This window comes from Pogona vitticeps, chromosome 6 (assembly GCF_051106095.1).
Source record: "Pogona vitticeps strain Pit_001003342236 chromosome 6, PviZW2.1, whole genome shotgun sequence".
Taxonomy (NCBI): domain Eukaryota; kingdom Metazoa; phylum Chordata; class Lepidosauria; order Squamata; family Agamidae; genus Pogona; species Pogona vitticeps.
In genome coordinates, this window is record NC_135788.1 from 66,387,906 (window position 1) to 66,414,384 (window position 26,479).

A 26,479-nucleotide genomic window follows, 5' to 3' on the forward strand; every position below is an offset into this window, starting at 1 on the left:
TCCCAATACTCCTGTACTGATATTGCATTTACACACAAGATGAGGATGTGCACAGGTCAGAAATTTTGGGTAAATTGATAGATTAGATCTATCAAATCTAGATTCGACCCATCAGATCTTTGACCAGACACATCTTTGTAATGTATCACTTCCAGAAATGTTTAAACGATCATGGGAGGGACTTAAAGGGTATTGAAATACATGCCACACTTTCTTACCAATACTTTACTGCTGTAGCAATGTAAAATGTATAATGTACAACTTGACCAGCATATTAAATTGCTTTATTTAGCATATTTATGAAATTTACAGAGTAACACTGTACATATTTGTCGTCTCTGAGCTCTGCCAGATGGCATTTGTTCTCCATAATGTACTTCACTCTATACTGATTTTATCACTTTGTTTCTAACCATGCACATGATGTCCCTCCTGTCTTGTGTAATACAGTGAGTTTTCCTGTGACTTTAAGTGATTTTCTTCCTACCAGAAAATGGGGATTATTATTATCTCATTTTGTTCCAGGAGGCAGAATATAGCACTAGGTTGCATTTCGTTGAAGTTCACATCTGCAGCAAGAGCTTCCCAGTTGGAAGCTTTTAATTAGCTCTTGAAAGCACTCAGAAAACAAACAAACAAAATTCCCAGCTCCACCACAAAAGCTCCAGCAGGAATGTTGATATCTTTAATACTTTTCCCCCTTCAAAAGGAATCTTAAGATTTTTTTTAATTTTAAGAGAGGAGAAATAGATTTGTTGGGATGCAACTCCCAACCCAATGCATGGTCCTCTAGCACCTTGCAGCAAAAATGTGGGGGACAGGCACATGCTTCATCTGGAAGAGTCTCGGTTTCATATGGAACTTCCTTTCAGGTAAAGGTGCATAGAATTGATGCCTCAAAAATGTAGATGCCTTCAAAATTGTGAATATATCCAGTAAAAAAAGGGAGCTGCAACATATTGCATGATATTCTGCCAAAGCCCATGTGCCTTACCTTTCACCAGCTAAGGGATAAGTGGAAATAGCCATCCATACATTTTACAGTATAAAAAGTAAATGACCAAAACAGATATGGCTGATGACTTGTAACTGAAATGGGAAGCATTGGGGAGCTGCAATTTTAGGCGGGCACACACAAACAAACAAACCATGTGCCCTTCACATCTCTGGATACATCATTAATCCCAGTCTGTTTATGTGCAATCTGTGGTTAAGAACCATCAGATGCCCAAAGCAGAGGTTTAATATTAGCTCAAATACTGTAAAAGAGGCAGTTGAAAGATTCATTAAGCAAGTGTTAAGAATTCAGGTGATGTACATGAGCTTCTTCTTGAAGGATTATTTCACCTGTGCAAACTCTGTTTATTTTCCCACATGACTGTGTGCGTAACTATAGTATTACATGGAAAACATCAATGTGAACCATAAAGAAGAAATGCAGCAGTTTTTCTGAATATGACAAATGGAATGATATAGCCAGCCTTTCAGTGCCAGGATGAGATCCTGAGAGTATCTGCATGCAGTGAATGCACTCTGTCTCTGAGCTGTGTCCCTTCCCCTTCATAACTGAACATATTACATCTTTACAAATGTTTAAGAATGTAGAAAACCCCATGGAACCAAACATGACTCTTGATCCATCTGCTTCAAAGTTGTTGATACCAGTAGGGAGATGAATGAAGCAGCGTGTAGCTCACCCCCCAGAGTTCCTCTTCTGGCCCTCCCAGAATAATGAGAATAATAACAGAAAAAGCTTGTCCATTTTCTCTCCCATGTGAGAGAATTGCACCTATAGGGATATGATTCTCCTCTGAAACAAAATATTCGTTGGCAGACAATATTTTTCTGAAAAACAATTTTTTAAAAAAAAAAATCAGAAGTGATATTTTATTTCCTGTTCAAACATGGGAGGGCTTTTGTGCAGACCTTGAAAGGCCCTAGAAATGGGGAAATGGCCTTCGGTGTCTGGAGCTTGTCCTCTCTGATCTAGAGTAGAGGGGCATGGTTCTCCAGTGAGTCAACATGCATCTTATCTGGAGATGCCAGGAATGGGACCTGGAACCTTCTACCGGTCAAGCTTCCACTGAGCTGTGTCATATTTGCTGCCAGTTCGTGTTAGTGTTTCATTGCACAGGTATCTACCCATGCATCTGTGGAAGAAAATAAGGCTTTGAATTTGTATCATCTCACAACAAGAATACAGTACTGAATCTGATTGTATAATGTGGCAACTTTAATTAGTCACCCGTAAGAGTGATTTGCTACAAGACTGACAAATGCTAGTTAATATCACTCTTGAAGAAGAATTTCAATTTATGACATGAACATGTGTGTGTGCTACTATCACTATGCATTTTGCTTTCATGCATTTTGCTATGATAGGTTTTATTCTAGGAAGATACCTGTGATTTTTCATTCTTATTGACAGTGTCAATTGCGCAGCAATTACAAGACCAGTGGGGTATCTCACCAAGAGTCTCCCAGACATTCCTGTAATATTTTTGCCTGGATTTACCTAGAAGAAATGAGGCTTTCAAGGGTGGATGGCATGTCATGACACTACAATAATAACTGTTCACATTCCCTGTTTTTGAAGGGGACAGGGAAGGGATACATTTTAGAAACACGTTTAGGGTATGTTCTCTGGGAAAATTCCATTGTTTGATATGAAAAGAAACTGGGGGTTGCAACAAAGAGGGATGGCAAAATTTGACAGAGCTGGCAGGTAAATATTGGCTTTAGACAAACAAGTATCTATAAATAACTTCTGTGCTCCAGAAACTCCACAGATGGTGATGGGGCTGCCAGGCTATTGATTTAGCCAGAGTACTATGTGCTAAAAAGCACAGCTGTCGGCTTTGCTGGTCTCATTCTGAGGGATGGTGCTGCTCCTGCTGAGAGCTGTGTGGCTCTCTACCATTTTTTTCTCTCTCCAAGCAGAAAAGTTAGGACGATGAAAATCAGGCGAAACCTTGAAAGAGGAGTACTACCCAAAAAAAAAAAAAGGAAAATATGAATTATGAGAAACATTATTAGCCTCCTGCAGCTTGCCTGACCTGTCTGTATTAACTCATCCATTTTCACTAATTCAAAGGATTCCATCCCACTGCAGGGGGAATCTTCTTAGCTCAAGATATATATGTGTGTGTTTAAACGGAGCAACAGAGTGAAAGGAAATGTTCAGAAAGGAAAAGGAAAATCTTTTCTTTCCTTTCCTTACACCCTCCCTTTAGCTCTAGGCAGTATTAAGTCAAATTAAAATATATCGTTCCCTAACCCGTTGACTCATACAAAGGATGAGAAGACAGAGAAAGGCAGAAAGACATGAATCAAAGCAATTTCAATAACTGTAGTCACAGGACATCATTCATCTGCGATTGTACAGATCTGGGGCTACATAAATTGTGACCTGTCAAACTAAACATAGCCCACCAAGCAAACATAGCCCGTAGCCTAGCAGGGGTTCATTATAGATGTTAAATTTGTTCCCTGCTTGGAGTGGCAGAAGCAGGGGTGGCTGTCAAGGATAGGATAAATTTTAATACATGGCCATGCTCAGCTGGGTAGGTCACAGATGGTGCATCCCTAGTAAAGATTGCCTTTTACTATATGTTTACAGTATTTAAATTATCTTACAGTGTGTCAATCCCACTAAATCAAAGGACAATTCAAACATTGGGGGGGGGGTGAGGTGAGCAACATTTGGCCCACCAGATATTTGGGGCTGTGACGGGCATAGTTGTTTACTTTGTGGCATTTGTAGACCCCAGATTTCTGGAGGGGCATGATTTCCCCATTTCTCTGCAAATAGTGATGGATAGTTTTAGTGTAACTTAATTGACATGCATATTTTGTATTTTCATATGGTACACTATCACATAATTCAGAGACTGTGCAGAGGAAAATCTAATTTTTATGGGCTTCCTTTGCTAGCTGGATAGCTCAGTGAGTTAAGTATCTGGCTGTAGAACTAGAGACTGGGAGTGTGATTCCCCACTGGGGCTCCTGGGAGAAGGCTAGTTCTTCTAGGAGGAACAATGTAGTTTTGGGCAATTGGTATGATTCCATAGTGCCACTAGGAGCTGGTAAACCACTTCTGAGTACTCTTTACTTAGAAAAAGGTCACCACAAGTCAGAATTGATTTGATAGTGTGTACAGTAGGGCTGCCATATCCTCAGGATTGTTATTCGTGGTTTCACTTATCCATGGTTTGCCACAGCCCTATATATAATATACAAGAGCACTCCATTGTGGCCTTTGTCCCACCTCCTTGTATGTTGTATGTAAAAGTGTTGCCATTATATCCATGGTTTTAGGCATCCACAGTAGATCATATAACCAATCTCCTGTGGATACAGGGATTCTACTGTAATTATTTACTCATTTGTTTATTACTCTGCTGAGTATTCTGCTGATGCCATTGTGCAAGCCAGGGATTGGCCCACTGAAACAAACAGGGCTTACATTCATCTAAACAGGTGCCAGATATCTCCTTATACACATCCAAAAGAACCTGACCATACACACAGTGGGTTTTTGTATAGCTGAGGGGACAAAAAGGATTCTGCTCTCTGTTTTCTTTTCCATGCACATCCAATTTTAACTACTGCTATTCCTTCTCTCATGATAATTGCTTTCCAGGTGTGATTACTAATGTGCTGCGCCTTCCTCAGATAACTCCCTTTCTATAACACTTAAGGAATAAAATGTTCTCCAATCCCCACCAAAAAACATCCCAAAACAGAGTACTGATCCTAGTCCCCCAATTTATTTTCAGGCCATATTCTCATCAACCTACGAACACCTCAGTTTGTTTCATCAGCTTTTCTGCTTGCACTTTACAACTACATTATTGTAATGTAACCCAGATAATGATGAGCTTCTCTTTAGAAATGTCACTTTTCATGTCATCAGCTTCTTCAAAGGGATTAACCAAAAAAAAAACCCCACCCCTGTCTCTCCAAGGAAACAAGGAAAAATTGATCTAGTGCTTTAAAAAAATTGAAGTGACTTATAATTGCTTCTTACTAATTAGAGGTTTGTTGATTGATGGTTCTACCACTTAGAATATTCCTCTCTCAATCTGATTTTAGATAACAGATTTTGGCTTAAAATAACATCTGAGTAACTGAGCTAGAACATATTTTCTGCCTCATCCAGTATAAAACCCTCAGAATCCCATCTAGATGATAATCTACAGGTTCATAATGTTCTATCTTATTTTTAGTATCATGGAAGATTGAAAATTCAGAACAATGTATTTTCCTTGTTGGAGGTTGCACACTTTAGAAATAATTTAAGAATTAATGGTTGTCCTGATCAGAGAAAAGAGCAAAAATCACCACAGCATAAGGATAACAGAACTAACAATATCATCCATGAGCTTTGGTTGTGTGTGAGAGCATTCAGAAGAATCAATTTGCCTCACAAATTTACCCAGTATTACCATGTGAGTAATTTTATATCTAACTTCATTCCCCACTGGTTTACCAAAATACATTTGCCCTCTTTGGATTGTATATATTCTGAAATAACTTGGTAAGTGGGCACAGCCTTTTGTCTGCCTAGAATATAATTATGAAATACAGCTAACTTTATTAATATTATTATGAGCAAATTAATTATAGGCTCCATAACTGCTGGAAACAAATGGACAGCACTGCTTTCATTTAGTTTTCTTTATTCTCTGTGCACATTTCCTCCAAAGATTATTTTGCACTGCTTACATACTTATATATAATTAGGCCAATTCTTTTCTCACTAGAGGCTGAAACTCAGAACATTATTTTATCTTTATGTTATAACTCCAAATTGCTTCTCCCAGGGTGTTTTTCTCTTGAACCTGCAATAGACTGATTGGCAAAATCTGGTGTATAATTGTGAACAAAATCTTACCTATGAAACTTAGTGCTAAATTTCTAGTTTGCACATAGTTTGCATAATAATCCCTGCACAATTAAAATGGTGTTCTAAAATATTCCTTCTAAATCTTGACATGAACAAAGAAAAGTCAAAATCTATAGGTAGAAAGGGAAAAGATGGAATAAACTAACTTCAGCATATGGCCTATGCCTGGAGAGTAGTGTAGTGTATTATGGTGTGAACACTGTTTAGATACTGCTTGATTCAAAAGTATGTCTGACTTTCTGTCATTTGGTTTTCTTTTATCTTCATAAGGAAACTCGTTGTTTATAGAAACAGAAAAGTTTTGCCCTGTCTCTGCATAATATTTACCAGAAACGAAGAGTCTGGGGTAACACTACAAATACTCCTCCCCTCCTCCCCTTTTCTTAGGCTGGTTCAAGTACAATGGTGCCCCGCTTGACAATTACCTCGTTAGACGAGGAAATCACTTAATGATGAAGTTTTTGCAATCGCAAAATGTTTTTAATAGGGAAAAATCGCTTCATGACGATCGGTTCCCTGCTTCGGGAACCGATTCTTCTCTTAACGACGGTCGAAACAGCTGATCGCCGGGCTTTCAAAATGGCCACCTGCTGTGTAAAATGGCTCCCTGCTGTGTTTTAGGACGGATTCCTCACTTTACAGTCACCAAAAATGGCCGCCCTATGGAGGATCTTCGCTGGACGCTGAGGCATTTCGCCTGTTGGAATGCATTGAACCGGTTTTCAATGCATTTCAATGGGATTTTTACTTTCGCTTGACAACAATTTCATCCTACAGCGATTTTGCTGGAACAGATTATCCTCGTCAAGTGAGGCACCACTGTATATGCATTGAGAACACCCCCATACCCCTGAGCTTCTTCAAGGGCCACGTTTGTCTGTTTCTCAATTAGAGTTCTAACTGCCACAGCATTAAGCCTCAAACTTTTTAAAAGGCCCCAGAAAGCTTTAGCACAGAGTAAAAAGACACTGAGCACTGCTTGCATATAGCAAACTGAGGATTTTATACTGGATGAGGCAGAAGAAAATGGTACATGTGACATCCATTAATTCTAATGGTTATAGATTACTGAGGAATGAGAGTGCTGTAGGCTTTTGTACTATAGTAAATGTTTTTCAGAGGTACACATTTTTCCACATGGCAACTACTGGCCAAGAAAATGGGTGTTCATGGCTTTCCTGTTTTGGTTTGTAGCATAATTCTGATCAATCCAAGTTACTTGGTCTTGACACAGAGCTTAATAAACCACATGCTGAATACCTCAACAGAGGATTATTGATGTCTTGTTGCTTTACAGTTAGGTACTAATACTAGGCTTTAGCTTGGGCTGATGTTTTGCCACATGTTGTTGTTGTTTAGTCGTTAAGTCGTGTCTGACTCTTTGTGACCCCATGGACCAGAGTGTGCCAGGCCCTCCTGTTTTCCACTGCCTCCCGGAGTTGGGTCAAATTCATGTTAGTAGCTTCGATGACACTGTCCAACCATCTCATCCTCTGTCGTCCCCTTCTCCTCTTTCCTTCACACTTTCCTAACATCAGAGTCTTTTCCAGGGAGTCTTCTCTTTTGATGAGATGGCCAAAGTATTGGAGCCTCAGCTTCAGGATCTGTCCTTCCAGTGAACACTCAAGGTTGATTTCCTTCAGAACGGATAGGTTTGATCTCTTTGCAGTCCAGGGGACTCTCAAGAGTCTACATGGTACTTAATCATATGGTACTTAACCACACTGAGTGGTAAATAATCCAGACTTTTGATATGTGAATTAACCTGGATTCTACAAATAGACTCTATAAATAGATCAAGACCTTGAAAGCCCAAAAGCTGAAATCATTTTTTCCTTGAAAATATTAAGCCTGCAATCTTACTGGGCACCAGCACAGCATAACACTCTGCCAGCATAGTAAGATGGGATCTCCCACTTGCACAGTATATATTGCCAATATACTGTACAGGCACAGATGCCCACTGTGAATTAACAGTTTATACGTCGACAAAATAGTCCTGGGTGCCTCTCTGCACAAGTGCCATAAAAATGTTTATAAAAGCTTGCACTGTGTCTGCTTCATGAGCAGCTTAACTCTAAAAGATCCCTGTCTCAATCACTAGCCTTCATATGTGTGGGGGATATGACACTGCCAGCAGTGAACATCCTTAACAGCATGGCTCATATGCAGCTATTTTAACTGCATGCCAGCAACACAGAGTTCCTCCTTCTGTTCAGGGATCCAACTGTTTTTTGGCTGACTGTGTGGGCAACCTGCATTCCCCACTTATTCTTTGCAATTTAGATACTCCAAATGCTGTGGAGATGCATAAGAAAAAAAGGCATTTTATGGCATTCTGTCTTGTTTCAGTGGCATAGTCTCTTCTAGGTTTATAAAAATTAGACCATAACCCTAGAGTTCAAAGGAGTATTAATATTACTGAGGAATTCTGGTTCATTTATGGAGTGCATCATTCATCACAATCTGCTGGAAAATGATATCTTTCAATGTTTCTCCCATCTGCCAAAAAGCATTGTGAAAAGAGGAAGGAATCATGTATACCAGCAGTTACCAAATGTGTGTATTATTTCATTGTCACTGAAAGTGTTTCTGGACCACCACTTAAATAGCTCATTTAACATAAGAACATAAGAAGAGCCCTGCTGGATCAGGCCAAGGGCCCATCTAGTCCAGCTTCCTATATCTCACAGTGGACGCACCAGATGCCCCTGGGAGTGCACGAGACAACTAGGTATTAAATGAGACAAATGACAGCATTCCCTCAGATAGTCAGTGGAGCTAAGCTTTCTTCCCTCCATATAACAATCACATATGCTCTTCTCTTTACTCTTTATTAAGAAATTGTTAATGTCTAAAAATAAAGGTGCCTCATCTTGCTAGTGACTAGGGTGCCCTTATTTATTTATTTGTTTGTTTGTTTGTTTGCTTGCTTGCTTGCTTGCTTGCTTACTTACTTACTTACTTACTTACTTACTTACTTACTTACTTACTTACTTACTTACTTACTTACTTACTTATATGCCTCCTACATTACCCAAAGGTCTCTGGGTGCCTTACAACAATTAAAATACAGTTAGAAAGATAAAGCAATTAAAATATATACTCTAAAAATTGCCATCAGGACCCACAGTTGATATTATTTCAATTAAAAGCCTTCTGGAACAGGAAGGTTTTGACCTGGTGCTGAAATGTCATCAGCGTTGTCGCCAGACGAATTTCAGTTGGGGTGGTGTTCCATAATGTGGGGGCTGCTGCCGAAAAGTCCCTTTGTCTACAAGCCATCCCTCTTATCTCCTTGAGGGACAGCTCTTTCAAAAGGGCCCCCTGGCTAGATCTTATCTCCTGGGTAGGTTCATATGGAAGGAGGAAGCCCTTCAGGTATCCAGGGCCCAAGCCGTTTAGGGCTTTATAGGTCAAAAGAAGCACTTTGAATTGGGCCCGGGCAGCAACTGGTAGCCAACATAATTTAAACAGAATCGGCTTGATATGTCCTCTAGCAGCCCCACCACTCACCAGCCATGCAGCTCGATTCTGGACCAGTGGCAGTTGCTGGACTGTCTTCAAAGGCAACCCACATGTACAGCGCATTGCTGTAATCTATATGAGATGTTACCAGTGCGTGTGTAACTGTCATGAGACCCCACTTGTCCAGGTAGGGCCGTAGCTGGTATAATTTCCACAGCTGAAGGAAGGCACCCTGGCCTCCGAGTCCACCTGGTCTTCCAGAGTTAGACTGGGGTCCAGGAGCACCCCCAGGCTGTGGACCCTGTCCCTTAGGGGGAGTGTAACCCCATTCAGGGCAGGGAAATGTCCCTCTAGCCTGTCCAGTGAAGCACCCACTAACAGCACTTCCATCTTGTCTGGACTGAGCTTCAATTTATTAACTCTCATCCGGTCCCATTATCAGGCCCAGACACAAGTTCAGCACAGAAACTGCCTCACCTGGATTGGTGGAAAACAAGAGGTAAAGCTGAGTGTCATCAGTACAGTATATTGCTGACTCCTCAGCCCAAACCTCCTGATGACCTCTCCCAGTGTTTCCATGCAGATGTTAAACAGCATGGGGGACAGTATTGAGCCCTGAGGAACTCCATGACATAAAGGCCATGGGACAGAGCAACTGTCCTCCAGTACCACCCTGTGGACATGGTCAGCCAGGAAGGAGCAGAACCACCATAAAGTGGTGCCCCCAACTCCCAAGCCAGCCCGCCTATCCTGAAAGACATAATGGTCGATGGTGTCGAAAGCCGCTGAGAGGTCCATGAGTATCAACAGAGTCACACTCCCCCTGTCTCTCTCCCCGCAAAGGGCAACCAAGGCAGGGTGACCAAGGCAGTCTCCATACCAAAACCCGATTGAAATGGATCCAGAAAATCTGTTTCATCCAGCAGCGCCTGGAGTTGCCCGGACACAACCCACTCCAACACTTTGCCCAAATAAGGGAGATTCACCACTGGTCGGTAGTTAACCACCAGCCTTGGGTCCAGGTTAGGCTTTTTTAGGAGTGGCTGAATTACCACCTCTTTCAGAGTGGTGGAGACCACTACCTCTCACAAAGAGGCATTCATAGCCTGCTGGACCCAGGTGTGAACCCCCCTGGCAGATCTTCCAATTAGCCAAGATGAGCAAGGGTCAAGCAGAGTGATGGTAGAACAGACAGATCCGAGCACCCTGTCCACATCCTCAGGTCTCAGCAATTGAAACTGATCCATTAATACTTGACCTAAGCACGGCACACTGGACAATCCTCTGATTCTGCAGTAATGGTGGAGTCCAACCCACTGCAAATCTGAGTGATTTTCCCATCAAAATGAATGGCAGACTCATCACAGTGAGCTGATGAGCAGTCCGGGACCTCCACCGGATTTCCCGATTAAAGAAGATCCCGGACCACCCGAAACAGCTCTGCTGGATGACATTCTGAGGAAGCAATACGGCTGGAGGAATATTGCTGCTTTGCCAGCCCTATTGCACGAAATAGGCCCAATAATGGACTCTAACTCGTGTTTAATCGGGCTCTCAGCAGGATTTCCTCCACCTGCGCTCCAGCCGTCTCCCCTCTCGCTTCATTGCACGCAGTTCAGAAGTATACCAATGAGCTGTCTGGGCTCTGTGTGCAAGGAGAGGGCGCTTAGGCACAATCGCCGCCTGGGTCATCTCCCTGTTCCATAGGGTGACCTGAGCTTCGACAGGAGTGCCAACCATATCAGACAGATAATCCCCCCGAATATTCAGGAAACCATCCGGATTCATTAGTCTCTGAGGGCGGATCATCTTAATAGATCCCCCACCCTTGTAGAGGGGAGAAGAAGCTAATAGACTAAACTTGACCAGGAATGGTCAATAAATGTTAAGGACAAAGGCCTTTAACATTTAAAGCAGGCAAATACATATGTTCATTTTCTTCTGTTGAAGCCTGAGGCTCACAGGAAGCAGACACTGTGACACCTAGTCTCCTCTAAGAGGGTCAGATTCAGTTAAATCAGATCAGGTCATGTCTTTCTAAGCAGAGGTCATGAAACACCGGTGGTGTTTTTAAAGGGTCCTTCCCTGATTCTGTATTTCTTGCTTCTACAAGAGTTAGGGAAATGGACACACTGTTTGGGACTTGTCTTCTGACTCCAAGGATGATAATAGGATATAGGAAAAATGGCAATTGTTCTCTTCTGGGTGGAGCAGCTGGCATTTAATCTTCCTCTACATTGTCTTCAGGGTGTTTTGAGGGCCTAAAGATAGGGTGATGACATGGTTCATGTGAGCAGCTAAATGTAACTTGATGTTTCAGAATGTGGGAGCATTAAAATCTCATGTCTTTCTTTTCTTTACCTTTGCCTTCATTTTTACAGTACATATTCCAAATACAACAAAGCCCTATGTCTCCTGTGGTACATTTTAAAGTGTCGTATATGAAAGCAATGTTTTCTGTGAGTACCTACAGATGTGTGCATAAATTATGACTTGGAACTACAGCCACTTTCCTACATCTTTATTGTGCATTTGAAAGCTGTACTGACCAGTGATTAAAATGCTGATGCGCTTGTCACCATCGCGTATCTTCTTACAGATTTAATTTAAGTTGGATATTTTCTGGGTCTTTTTGTTTGTCTGTTTAATGTCTTGGTTATTGTTTACTATTGAATCTTCATTTGTGTTGTGGATGCTTTTATTGTACGCCACCCAGTAGCGGCCTGGGCAAGGTAAATATTTAATTAATTAATTAATGCTTACCCGTACTTCAAGTATATTTATTATCCACGTTTTACATATTTAAAGCACCAGTGTTGCATTGTTAAATGTATTGATATACTTGTATTCCATCATATGCTTTTTCTTGGGGCACTCTGAGGCTGTATAGCTTGCCCAAGGCTGCATAGGCTGGCTCTTCTCCTGGGAGGTACAATGAGGAATCGAACCCCCACCGCCTGGCTCCACAGCCAGGTACTCAACTCAGTCCAGCAGGAGTATTTCTTCATTATAGCTGCAATGTTGCAAGAGAAGCCTTGTAATGACTTTTTACCAGCTTTTCAAGAAATATTGGTTGCCTTTATGGGAATGTATGAAGTCAGACTCAGTTTTGCCTACATAAATTTCCAGTGGCTCACCAGGATTTCAGTTAGAGGTCTTTCCCAGCCATGCCAAGATAGTCCATTGCTTAAATCTAGACCTTCTTTATGCAAAGTGTGTGCTGTGCAAGAAAGCTGGTTCATCCATACAGAAACCAAATGATCATCTATGCCAGTGGTTCTTAACCTTGGGTTACTTGGGTGTTTTTGAACTACAGCTCCCAGAAACCCCAGCCAGCACAGCTGGTGGTAAAGGCTTCTGGAAGTTGCAGCCCAAAAACACCTGAGTAACCCAAGGTTAAGAACCACTGATCTATGCAGAGCTCTCTGTGCTTGATCCAAGCAACAGATTATCTCGGGAGAGGGAGGGCCCCCCAGAATTTCCAAGTAAGAGGCCACATCGTAGTTGAAACCTGGACTCTCCTACATATATGACCTTACTTGTTCCAAAGCCTTGGGCTCTTTACAAGACGGCTGAATGTGTTAATACTTAGAATAAACATGTGCTAATATTTGCATAAACTTGAAAGGAAGGTTTAAAAGGGGGAAGACCATTCTTCTGTTTCAGTGTAGCATAGTTTCATCTTGCCATAGCCGTGATAGATGCATTAGAAGTGTTTTATAACATCAAAATTCTTCAGCAGCCTTTAGATCCAGCTGCATTTAACAGATTGCAACCTCGTTTTAATGGAGCCTGAAGCCTTTCTGCTATGGAAAATAGCAACACTTATCTAAATCTCTTGTTGAAGATTTTTTTTTCCCCTAACAAGGCACTTTCCTCCTCCTGGGGAAAGATGAAATTCGGAAGGTTTGCTTGAAGGTATCGTTTTCCACAGTTCATCTACTTTCACATATTCTGCTTATCTACAGGCATTTCAAAGATGTAGATGGATAAAGGTACAAAGATGTAGTGGATAAAGTGACAGACTAGGACTCTGGAGAACAGAGTTTGAATCCCCACTTGGGCATGGAAACTGAGTGGGGGATGGAACTGTTAAAACCACTCCTTGAATTTCTCACCTAGGAAGCCCTATTATGGTCACTATGAGTGGGTTCTGACTTTACAGCACAGAACACACACACATATACACAGAGATGAACAGTCCACAACTCATGATCACTTGGGTGGTGACTATGCAATGGATGCTTCAACCTGCAGCAAATACTGAAATATGAGAAAATTGTATTCTTAATTTTATACCATTGGGACCGAAATAGTGTGCTGCACAGTTTTTCCATAAGAAGAGCCCTACTGAATCAGCCCAAGGGCCCATCTAGTTCAGCTTCCTGTATCTCACAGTGGCCCCACCAGATGCCTCTGGGAGCACCCGAGACAACTAGATACCTGTCTCCTGATGCCACTCCCCTGCATCTGGCATGTTGAGGCACCTGCCTTTTAAGCCTGGAGATTATATATCCCCAGCATGGCTTGTAACCTGCGATGGACTTTTCCTCCAGGAATCTGTCCAATCCTCTTTTAAATGCATCTAGGCCAGATGCCATCACCACATCCTGTGGCAAGGAGTTACACAGACTAACAACATGCTCAGTAAAGAAATATTTTCTTTTGTCTGTTCTCACTCTCCCAACACTCAAATGGAATAGATGTCCCCTGGTTCTGGTATTGCGTGAGAGGGAAAAGAGCTTCTCTCTGTCCACTTGGTCCATTCCCTGCATAATTTTATATGTCTCAATCATGTCCTTTTCTCTAGACTAAAGAGCCACAAATGCTGTAGCCTTTCCTCATAAAGGAGGTACCCCAGCTCTGTTATCATTTTAGTTGCTCTCTTCTGGACCTTTTCTAGTTCCACTATGTCTTTTTTGAGGTGAGGCGACCAGAACTGTATGCATATCCAGGTGCGGTCTTACCAGCATTTTGTACAATGGCATTATAATGTTGGCTGTTTTATTTTCAATCCCCTTTTTAATAATCAACAGGGGTAGATGGAATAACTGCTCCCTAAATATCTTGCTTATCTTAAAAATTCAATTAAGGTTGTTATAAGTCATTTCTAACTTGATGGTATGTAACACACACAATTATCATTTTAAAACTACCCATGTTTTTAACATTTCATTTTAAAACTACCCATGTTCCCCAGTTAAAGTTGCAGCCCTATTGCCTCCCATGAACAGGACTGATGTTTGCTCAGGTACTCTACAACACCCATGTGGCTTAGCAACCTTGGAAATGGCACCCCCACACCGGGTAACAATACCTTGACCACACTTTGTGATGTCACTTTTCATCAACTTTATAAAGTCTCCAGCAGAGACTTTAGGTAGAGTCATCATGTCCTCAACAGAGGAAAGCAGCTTGGCAACAACTCCTGAAAGCCAAAAAGTGGAAAAGACAGAAAACCTTTCCTCGAACAAAACAACTGGGGCGAGGAAGTCAAATCTATTTCACTGGAATGAGCAGGATGCTTCCGACATAGAGGTGGGTGAGGAAAGTTTTCTTCCAGGTACTCCTTTTAAAAATCTGCTTGTAGGTTTCCCAAAACATCCTATTGGGCATCCTAAAATACACCTTTGTTTTTTGGATCCTAAAGGGCTGCTTTAATTTCATTGCAGAAATACCAAAAGCTTCTGCAATGAAGTGGTAACTTCTGAAAACCAAAAAGTGCAAAAAGCAGAAGAGCTTTCCTCCAACAAAACATCAGGTGAAGTATTCTAAAAGTTTGGGGACTGGAATAGGTGGCAGGAAAGGATCACCAGTGACCACAAGTTACAATGACTCTGAAGAAGATATGAAATTGGAGGCATGACACCATCATCAGAAATGGAAGATAAAAGGCAGCTTCATCCAGCACTTTGTCAGTGGCTTGTGCTTAGGAAAGGAAAACTCTGACTTCAAACCCCCACTGAGGTGCCACCATCGTCCTCCATGCCGTGAGGGAACAGGCCGGGTAGGTGGGACTCGTTCAGCCCTGGAAGGCAGCCCATCTAAGAGAAGGAAAACTCTGACTTCAAACCCCCACTGAGGCGCTGCCATCAGCCTCCAGCCATGACTGAGCAGGCCGGGTAGGTGTGACTCATCAGCCCTGGCAGGCAGTCCATTTAAGAGAAGGAAAGCTCCGATTTCAAACCTCCACTGCCTTGTGGCTATATCCACCGATGGAAAAGGCTTCAGGAGTTAGGTAAAGGTAAAGGTTCCCCTTGACAATTTTTGTCTAGTCGTGTTCGACTCTAGGGGGCGGTGCTCATCCCCGTTTCCAAGCCATAGAGCCAGCGTTTTGTCCGAAGACAATCTTCCGTGGTCACATGGCCAGTGCGACTTAGGCACGGAACGCTGTTACCTTCCCACCGAGGTGGTCCCTATTAATCTACTCACATTTGCATGCTTTCGAACCGCTAGGTTGGCGGTTCAGGAGTTAACCTTGAGGCAAAATCCGGAGCCGGAGTCCCGGAGGCAGTTTGTGTCATCCTGTCAACTCCTGTGACGTCACTGAAACCAGTTGTATTGGCTCTTGCCTTTCCATTGGACTATTTCAGTGATGTGGAGAGGGGAGTTTGCTGCTTGGGTAACAGCCTATCCTCCATATTATTTTACCCAGGCTTCGTGCCCTGGAGAGGACACTTCAGCTTCGCGTACAGCATCAAAACACTAGACGCTGTTCCAAGTCCTCCATACAGAGCACATTACCATAGTCTCTCAAGACTGAAGGATGCCTATGATGATGAGTATGGATTTGACCTTCTTCATTGCTGCTGCACACTGGGTTGACACTTTCATCGAGCTGTCCACCAACACACCAAGATCGGTTTCCTGATCCATCACGGACAGCTCAGAACCCATCAGCAGATAACTAAAGCTGTTTAAAAATTTGCCCCAATGTGCATTACTTTATATTTTCTTATATGGAAACACATTTGCCATTTTGCTGCCCATTCTCCCAGTTTGGACAGATCCTTCTGGAGCTCTTCCCAATCCCTTCCGGTCTTCACCTCCCAGAAAAGTTTTGTGTCATCTGCAAACTTGGCCACCTCACTGCTTATCCCTGTCTCCAGGTCATTGATGAACAGGTTGAAGAGCACCAGTCCCAGGACAGATCCTGAGACATACCGCTCTTCACCTCTCTCCATTGTGAAAATTGCCCATTAACACCTACTCTCTGTTTCCTGGTTCTCAACTAATTCTCATTCCATGAGAGGACCTGCCCTGTTATCCCCTGACGGTGGAGTTTTCTCAGCAGCCTTTGGTGTTGGACCATGTCAAATGCCTTCTGAAATCCAGACAGATAATATCCATTGATTCTCCTGCATCCACATGCCTATTTAATATTCATAGGCTTTCCAAGAAAGCAAAGCCTATAAATATTCCTCTTTTCTGTCCATGGCTGCTGTACATGTTAGATATTGAAAAGGGTTTTACATTGCCTTGTCTGGCAGCAGAAATAGATCTAGAGACAGATACAAATATCTTACAGTTCTATGCTGCTTTTGCAAAAGCTGATTCATACTTAATGTGATGTGAAAACATACACCTGTACTATCCTGCATTATGTGTATTGGATTATGTGCTGGATTATATTTTATGTAATCTACAGACCATTAATCTGCCAAACAAGCAAAGCAAAAAGAAAAAAATCCATACACACAAATGTGCTGATGGCATTATAGGGAAAGGAATTGCATGCACTTGAACAAATGACCAAAGTAAAAAACTCATTAGCTCTGGTTTATGATTCTTATACCCCCAGATCCTTGGGAATAAATGACAGAAAAATGTTTACACTTTTATTTATATTTATGTAAATTAGAAAGCAAAAGTATTCATATGCAAGAGGAGAAAGAACATTTTGGGCAGATGGAAGAATATTGCTTCGTTATAACTAATGCTAGCAGGCATGCAGGCACATTTTCTGGATTTAGTAATATGAACAATCTTCAGACTAATGAACTCCCTTCTTTTGTCTTCCCTGGCTCAGCCAAACAATACAAGACAAATGATGGTTAGTTTTAACTACAGTTTGTCCAGACAAGCCAACTTCAAACTACAACTTGCAATCCTGATTTGTTCCGATAAATGTTAAACTTGTGGGAAGTTTGACAAAGGTTTAGTATAACAAGTTCCCCTAGTTCCCATGAAAATACTGATCTTAAAAATACTGATTTTAAAAACTGGCAGCACAGCTTGCCACTGATCTTTGGAGATAAACCACACTGTTGCCCATGCTTCAGTTTGAAATGTTAAACTAGCATGACCTTACCTTTTCTCTCTCTCATCTTTATCAAGTTCAGAGGTTTATCTTATGATTCAATCACTGTAATTATCCTTCCAGCAATCAAATGTTTAATGCATCATTCAGCAACTTCCACTGAGAACCAGAGAGTCGTGATTTTCTGCTGCTGCTTCCTAGGAGTCTGTGTTTTGTTTCTGCTCAATTGCCAGAGAATTGCAGAGTCATGGTTCTCGGCTTCTAATCTGAATACCAATAATAAATAAATAAATAAATAATTAAAATGACTGGAAGAATTTTATGTCATGAATTAGATGTAAGCAATGAATCTGATTTACACAGAAAGACTATTTAATGAAATTAAAATAAATTTATTAAAAGTAAACATTAAGCTATTTTATTTTAAAATAAACTTTTAAAATTACACATGTTCAGTAGTGTTATTGTATGCTTGCTGCTTTTTCACACTGTTTTGGAAAAAAATGAAATTAGTATTTACCCACCCTGCTGTCATGCTGTTACCCTTCTAGGTTGAAGTCCCATTTCCTTCAAGTGAATTTGTAGCTACAGTACTTCATCTTATATACTTACGTTGTATGTATGGATTGATCAGAGCAAGACAGCATGGAAGATACAGTCATGCAATGGTTTCATGTGGGAACCCTGCACTTCAGCTCATATTTGCAACCCAGAATGTTGAGAGGTTTGCTTGGTGTTTCTTATGGGGGAAGGGGAATTACTTCAGAATGTCCAGGAAACCTTCTAAGATTTCTTGAGGGAGGGAGGCAGGTAATATGCTCAAAAAATCTTTCTGCAAGAATTAGAGAGAGAGAGAGGTGTGGGTGGATGTGAGTGTTCTCCTCACTTTCTTTTTGAAAGTGGGGGGCTGTGAGAATCACATTCCTACTTCGATACAGGATACAGGGTTCCAGGAATCAGAATGGTGGAGCAAATGCTGAGAGTGAGCCAAAGATAATTGCTGCCCACAATAACATCCCTGATGAACTTACGCTGACAGCACAAGTTATATAAATAAGGAAAAATGTGAGGTGACCATCTGTAAAGTCAGTGGCATGCAAGACATTCAGCACTTGCAAATTTATCTTAAAGGGAATTTTTAGAAATAGTTCCCATGTTCAGTCCTGTAACAATGCAAAGGTTTTCTCCTGATATTATGTCTAATATCTAATATTGATAAAGTTTCAGAATATGCCAGTAGTTTTGCTGTGTACATTTGTCACCAATTTGACACAATCTGCTTTAAACTGTTCTGAGTGGCATGGTGGAACCAACGCTCATGAGACTGATACTCTGGGACATTTTAGTTAGCAATGATGCCACATTCTGACAAATTCCTTCAGTTCCCCTGCCTCCTCTGAGCCTAGCTGCAAGCCTCACAGTACCTGAGGAGCAAAGGAGTTTTCCTTGCAATATAGGAGAAAATTCTACTTGTGCAAGTATAATGTGAACTTTTGCTTGTGTAAGCATCCTGGTTCTTATACTCAGCAACAGGGAATTGCATATTTCAACTGGGCAGTCACTTGTGTGATTCCACTTGTGACCATTGCGCAATTCACTGGTGGAAGTGCTTCTTGATGCTCATAGTTGCCACGGTTATGCCTGTGTAGCTACCCAAGAGTTTCCCCAAGTCACATTTGCCCAGCACTAGTGTGCCAAAGTAAAAGACAAGAAGCTGATGGACATTCATGTAGAAATCTCCAAAGCAAAACTGTGGCAAACTTTATGGAAAATCAGTGGGGCCAAAGTCACAGATTTGTTGAACATTTAGCTGCAATCTAGTGTGCCATGCTCAGTTGTACAGAAAATGGAAGGTTTACAGCAGAGCCACAAGATATATTTTTGATAGCTTAGCCATTAATTGTCTCTGTGCAAAGCTGCCCCAAATTGAGTGTCACGATGCATGGAGGAAAATTATTTAATTTGGTTAATTAGGTCTCCAGGATTGGTCATTTTTGGTGTACCTTAAATATGAATATCATGGATGAAGAGGAACATGCTGTAAACCTAATGACCATATTTTATGTTCAAGTGAGTGTTTGTATCAGAGTGGCCATATTTGTACCCAGTAATTGCATTAAAGCAGCTGTGAAAGCCTTGACAGTAATTATGCTAAATTGTTTTGTTTGAGGAGAAAGCACCATATCTAGTCACACTGAGACAGTACCACAGCAGGCAAGAGCAAGGGAATGGAAACTGCTGAAGGAAACTCTGTAGGAAGAGAAAATGATTAAAACAAGATTGATTGGCTGGGTCTAAAGTGTTCATCTGTATTCTGTTCTCTGCTGTGCTGCAGAGAAAAGGGGGGGGGAATAGCTGTTCTGGAATAAGGAAGAGTGGAGGAGTAGGGAGGGAAAGAGGACGGTATCTATCAGAAGCAAGAAGAAAGAATGCTTAATTTTCCAAAGACTACAGTTAAACAAATGTTTCTGCTGCCTGGCAGCCCTTCCAGACATTTGTTGGGACAAAATTACAAGGAGGCAATTTGTCTGCAATAATAGGCCAGGCAAGATAGCCTGGCTATGCATATTCTCAGCTGTATTTTCTCTGAGCTCTGTCGCTGCTAGCAAATATCTTTCCAAGGCATGCTCCAGTGGATGAGCAGGACCATATTTCCTGGACATCTTTATTGAGAAGTAGAAACCCATGTCCAATCTACAGATGAGGAAGATTGAGGAAGGTAGGCCCATGGTGCTGTGCTGTCTTTGCCTTGGAAAGAGGATGTCTGGCTTGCAAACCTGTTACTGAAAGGTGTAGCTGGCCGTACTGTGATAAAGTGCAGTGAAATTTCTGTGAATCTGAATTTCACCTTCCTCTTTTGATTCCCAGTTGTATCATCCTACTCTTTGAACCTGCCCACCCCAGACCTGCGTTTTTGTGGGATGCGAAGTTCTAATGCCATACAAAACAGTAATTGGGTTATGCTTCCATGGATACCCCATTAGTCATTTGTGATCTTGAACAAAGAACTTTTGTAAGGATTTTCTACCCAATGTCTCAGCAATGGTTCATACGATGGGGAAATTATTATTTAATAATCCTTCTCAGTCACTGCTTCCAGATTCAGCAACTCCTTCCCACAAGAGGCTAGGCTGGCCTCATCTTTGCTGTCCTTCTGCAAGCAGGCAAAGACCTTTCTCTTCAGGCAGGCTTTCCCTTAGTGACTGATTGTCTAGGGTGACAATAATCCAGATGACTTGTATTTTGTTGCTTCTACATCTGTTTTTAATAATGCTTTGACCTAATATTTTAAATATAATATTATTAACTCTTCTTCAGTTAATTATTTGAATAATTTACTGCTTTTCGCTTTTAATATTTGTTTTTAATGATGTAAGCTGCCTTGGGTCCTTTTTTAGAAGAAAAGCAGTGTAAAAATATTTTAAACAAACAAACAAACTTGCCTTTATATACTCACACTCTACTTCATCTGACCTCCACTGTAAATCCTTTTTTCTCTTTGGTTATACCTTTGCTTTTTCCTGTGCCTGCTCCTTCCTCATACTTCAGTTGTGATTCTGATGCACTTCTACTATCCTGGAATCTCAACTGAAAATCTAAAACTAATAATAAAACGGTAAAGCATTTTTAAGAGCAAAATAGTTTTCTTGAGAGAAAAGAAACTCTTGTTACAACGGTCCTCTTCACAAACCAAGGAGCAAATTTCTATCCATATAAAATTAGCAAAATGCCCCCTGTTTTGCCTTGTGAATCAGGACATGAAATGGAAGGAGGAAATTGTGGGGACAAAATTATAAGAAGGAAGTTTGTAGTAACAGGGGGATGTGAATTCCACAAGTTCTAGCATCCCTTGTCCCATTTATCTCAGTGCTTGGAATAAGATGGAGCACTCATATGTTTTCCATTTATTTCAAGGAGGCTCGTTCCAAGTGCTGTAAAAAAGGCCTAATCAAAGAGCTTGGGAGTAAAAATTTACAAGTAACACAGCTATGGATAATCAGCTAATTTATTTATGCAAAGTGAAAGCAATGAAGTTCCATACAAAAAGATAATAAGAAATGGGAATAAAATTAGTTTTGGGAGTATGACAACTAATGTTTTTCATTATTTTTGTTGACAAAACTCCTGAGTTATACTTGCAATAATGCAACTGGCATAACTTTTGGAGGTAATTTGCCACATGTCAGCATATACATGATTTCACATGCTTTGTAACCTACAGCAATTTGCCATAAAAATTACATTTTTTATTATTACACTAGCATAAAATATAGGATTTTGGTCTCTGAGATTTAATTACTTTTTATTTACTTTTTTTATTCAGTTATAAAGTTATTTACCTTCCAGATAACTTTATAGGGACATGGTGGCACTGCAGGTTAAACCGCAAAGCCTCTGGGCTGCAAGGTCGAAAGACCAGCAGTTCAAATCCACGCAACGGAGTGAGCTCCTGTCATTTGTCCCAGCTCCTCCCAACCTAGCAGTTTGAAAGCATGTAAATGCGAGTAGATAAATAAGTACCACCACAGTGGGAAGGTAACGGCGTTCCGTGTCTACTTGCAGTGGCCACGTGACCACAGAAAGTGTCTACGAACAAACACTGGCTCTATGGCTTGAAAACGGGGATGAGCACCGCGTCCTTGAGTCAGACATGACAGGACAATTGTCAAGGGGAACCTTTACCTTTATCTTACCTTCTAGAGCACTTTTTAGGGTATTTAGAGGGGACATGACTAAACATCTTCAAGTTTTATGCCATTTTAAGACTAAAGAGACTACTGTAATGCTTTCTACATAGGGCTGCCCTTGAGTCTAGTACAGAAACTTTAGCAGGTCCAAAAGGTGGTGACCAAACTGATTACAGGAATCAACAGATATGAACATCTGTATCCAGTTCTAGAATATCTCCACTGGCTACCTGTTTGTTTTCAAGTTTAATCCAAGGTGCTGGTTATTACCTGTACTACAGCCCTAAATGGTTTAGGACCCCAATACCTGCTGGGGTCTCTCCTACAAAACAAGCTACCCATCCAGCCTTTCCCTTGCACTCATTAATGTTAAAAACAGCAACACCTAAGCAGACCAGAAAAGTTACTACTAGAAAGTGGTGCAGTGGTTAAAACGCTGTACTGCAGCTAAAACTGTGCTCACGACCTGGGGTTCAAAGGTTGACTCAGCCTTCCATCCTTCCGAGGTCGGTAAAATGAGTACCCAGCTTGCTGGGGGGGGCAATGTGTAGCCTGTATAATTAAAATTGTAAACCGCCCAGAGAGTGCTTGTAAGTCCAATAAATAAATAAATAAATAAATAAAAATATTTTTCATTGTGGCCCTTTTCTAAATAGTACAGTTTCTGCAGAGAGATTGATAAATAGCTACAAGAAAAGAAAAGAAAAGGGAGAGTAATATAATGAGTTGTGAAATGAGCTACTAAATACTAGTCAGTAATGTCAGCAATAACTAATTACTTTTTGAAGGCTGAGTGATGAGTTATTTAACAGATACTTTTAAAAAAAAAACTTTCCAGGCTATGTGTGCTTTCTAGAGCTGATGGGAGTTTATGTCCAACAGAATTTGAAAGGTTACCTACTCCCCATTCCTCCTTTGTCTCAGAGAATTTTCTTCCCCATAGGCACAGCAGACCAACAAAGAGAGGAAAGTGAAAGAGACAGGGCAGATGAGCACAAATGATGACAAAGGGATTTGGAAGCAGATAGGCCCAAAGCAGTTTACACATGGACAGTCTGTCTAGATGGCCATTAGTGGAATATCTGGACAAATCCTCCCGACACTGCAAAGCAACCTTAGTCAAGAAGAATCTGAGAGGTGCTGATAAAACAAAGGCAGGCTCAGATGAAAACAAGTTTATTACCAGATGGTACCTTCTGACTAGAGAAGTTGTTTGTAGGAGCCCTTTGTGTTCAGCTCCCCAACAAAAAAAGCTGCTCAGCTGATCAGTCAAGTATAGCTTTCTTGTCACATTTTGGATGTCATGATTTGTGCATCAGTTTGTCTTGTGCTTAGTGGTTGCAGTGGCCATGGCTTCATAGACCTGATTAATTCCGTTTACTACTTTGAGGAAATTCATTTTATGATGAGCAATTTCACCCAGAATAATTTATTTAGGCTTGTAAATTCAGTCATCGTACCATTTTGATGAGCTGCGATTAGTCAGTTTTAATAACAGCCTCTGCTGGAGCAGTGGCTGGAGGCTCAGAATGTCTTCTAGTACCCTCCTGTGTCAGTTCTGCATGTTGTTAGTTCAATACACAAAGCCCAAGAGATCTTCTTTTTAAGAAACGTATTAATGTATTATCTGATAGTTGCAGAATTTGCACTTTAAATCTGGTAATTCCCATAACATACAGTGAGATTCTAGCCCCTTTATTCTAGTAATTTCAATTTTTAGAAAGCATGTAGGGAATCATTTAAAATCTTCCCCTTCCTACCCATGTATTAGAGGATGGAAAGAATTTATTACTGTCTTTTTCTTTTTTAACAATAATTTGTTAATATTTCTGTTGCCTGTTGTTAGTAATGTGGTACTTTTAAATATACATATATTTTTCAAAACGGACTGAAAGATACAAAAATGCCTCCAAATTCCCTGCAAATGATCTCTGCAAAGGGACATTTTAGGAATAATTGCTAAACATCACTCATTGTATCCCAATTATAACAGTGTTACAAGATATTACATTATTTTGAAACGATTCTTCTCATTATATAAAACATTGTAGCACTGAGGCAGAAAGGTCCTCCCAACACATGTACATTTCCCCCCCACCCCTGATTTTAAAATAGAATGTTAAAAACATCAGTTATGAACAATTTGCTGCTTTTTTGTGAGGCAACTACTTCACTCCACCTAAAGGAAGTACTGGCTTTGGGAATGTGCGCAGCCCAGTTTCATCGAACCAGAATACAATTCCTGTGTGTATTACTGCAGCTTCTTTGTCTTCCAGGGCCACTTGAAGCATATTGACCTATAAATGTCATGTGTGACAATTACACCCAACTCTGATTATTCATGTGCACATTCAGTGCAGATAATGCTTGTGACATCTTTTTGTCCCATCAGTGGGTTCCGTTTATTGCACTGGACTTTTGTGTTGGGGGATTAGGTTGTTGTCCTAATTGTATGGAAAGTTCTTCCTGTAATAATGAAATAATTAAATTCTTTCTTACATTTTTCGTGTTCAAGATATTATGTATGGTTTAATTGGTCTTGAAAGATAAACGTTTAGGTTCAGTATCTCTGTTATTATTCTGTCCCCCACCCTGCCCTCTCTTTTCCATCTTGCTCCTGGACTCTCCTTTTCATTGCCATTTTTCTTGCTTTTAATGGCCACCATCTAAGCTAAAATCTTGGTAGTTTTAGAGAATGATTAATCATGTATTGAACAAGGTAGAAATGTTGTCATCTTTTCTTGTAGGATCAATGTACTAAAAGCTGCAAATGGTGTGGATAGTATTGTGGGTATTTTTCTCACATTTGACATTTTTTTTAAAAAAAAATGAGGCTTGTTTTGTCTTTCTGAAGCCCCTATCCATGGTGATAGGTTCTTCCCTTATTCTTAAGTATAGACCACCTCAGGCTTCTGGAAGATTATGACAGACATATTAAGGACAAGTCTTGTGAAATCTGGCAACTGAAGTGCCATTGACATGTTGTTGTAGCCCTGGAGCAATCTTTTCTTCTATTACTAGAAGAGCAGAGCAGGTATGACCACTGGGTACATCTGTGGCTATTCAGACATCAAGATTTCTCTCAGTTCTGCATCTGCGCATGCTTCTTGGTTTACTCTTCTCGGCTCTTATTGGATTTTCTTTGGGCTTATATGGTATGTCACTTCAATCAACATGGATTGGAATCATGTGAACCTTTTCCCCCATTGATCTCGATTTACTCACTCAAAGTTTCCATACCTGTAGTCAGTTTTTCTTCAGTGTAATCCAGAGTTTCCTCATTGCATGTCTCCTCCCTTCTTTCTCCCATCTTCCCCTCTCATGCACTCCCCATTCTCTACCCTATCTCCACCCCTTATCTCCTTCCCTCTCTCGATGTTGCCTAATTCTCTGAAAGATCCATTTGAGAGAGACTTAACATACTGGGGGTGGGAATGGGGACCAATCTGTCCTTCCATCCATGCAGTTGTGGTTGAAGTTGAAAAGTAAGCTGTGCACATCTCTCCACCAGCATTCAGTTTGGTAATGGAGTCTTTCATGTTGTGAGGAAGGGAGTGTTGGCATCTTCCTGACATGGAGGAAAGTCTTCAGAATTTAAAGGAGAGCTTAGAGCCATTCTCTCTCTCTCTCTCTCTCTCTCTCTTGCATAATCGGTTTCTGTGATGAGCATACATAAAGGTTAAGCCTTCCTTAAAGATGGGTTCTCTGCTCTTAAGCTACTATTCCCAATTTTAGTTATGCTTGTCCTTTAGAATGAGTGTGGCTCTCAGTCTCCTGAAAGTCTTGGGTTTAAATACCCATATCAACCATAAAACTCACTGAATGTTAATCACGTGCCCTCAGCTTGGTCTGCCTCACAGGATTGTTATGAGGCTAAAGGATAAATTGTCTTGAGATTGTCAGAAGAAAAGCGGTGTATAAATGCAATAAATAAATTAATGAAACATACATTGTGAAGAGGGGAGTACACTACATGTAGTTTGTGGTAGTTGCTTTATTCTAACATGGCTTCTCCCATTCCATGTCTGTAAGATGGAAGCAAAGCTTTTGTTTCTTCTCCTACCTTGGTATTTCATAACAGAGAAAACAGAAGTAGCACATTTAATTCCCCCATTATCTCTGAGAAAAACTGTCAATTCCTGAATACACCACCCA

At 40.9% G+C, this 26,479-nt stretch overlaps 1 protein-coding gene across 4 annotated transcripts in view; it reads left to right on the plus strand.

Annotated features, from left to right (window-relative positions):
- ELMO1 (engulfment and cell motility 1) overlaps nt 1–26,479 on the plus strand; it is a 427,005-nt gene that overhangs the window by 369,694 nt on the left and 30,832 nt on the right. Inside the window, exon 1 of one of the 4 annotated variants that reach the window (XM_078377482.1) lies at nt 20,251–20,355. The exons of the other annotated variants lie outside the window; for them this stretch is intronic. The gene's annotated coding sequence lies outside the window, so the exon portion shown is untranslated. Of the gene's footprint in view, nt 1–20,250; nt 20,356–26,479 lie in introns of those variants that run through there. 4 annotated transcript variants of the gene reach the window in all.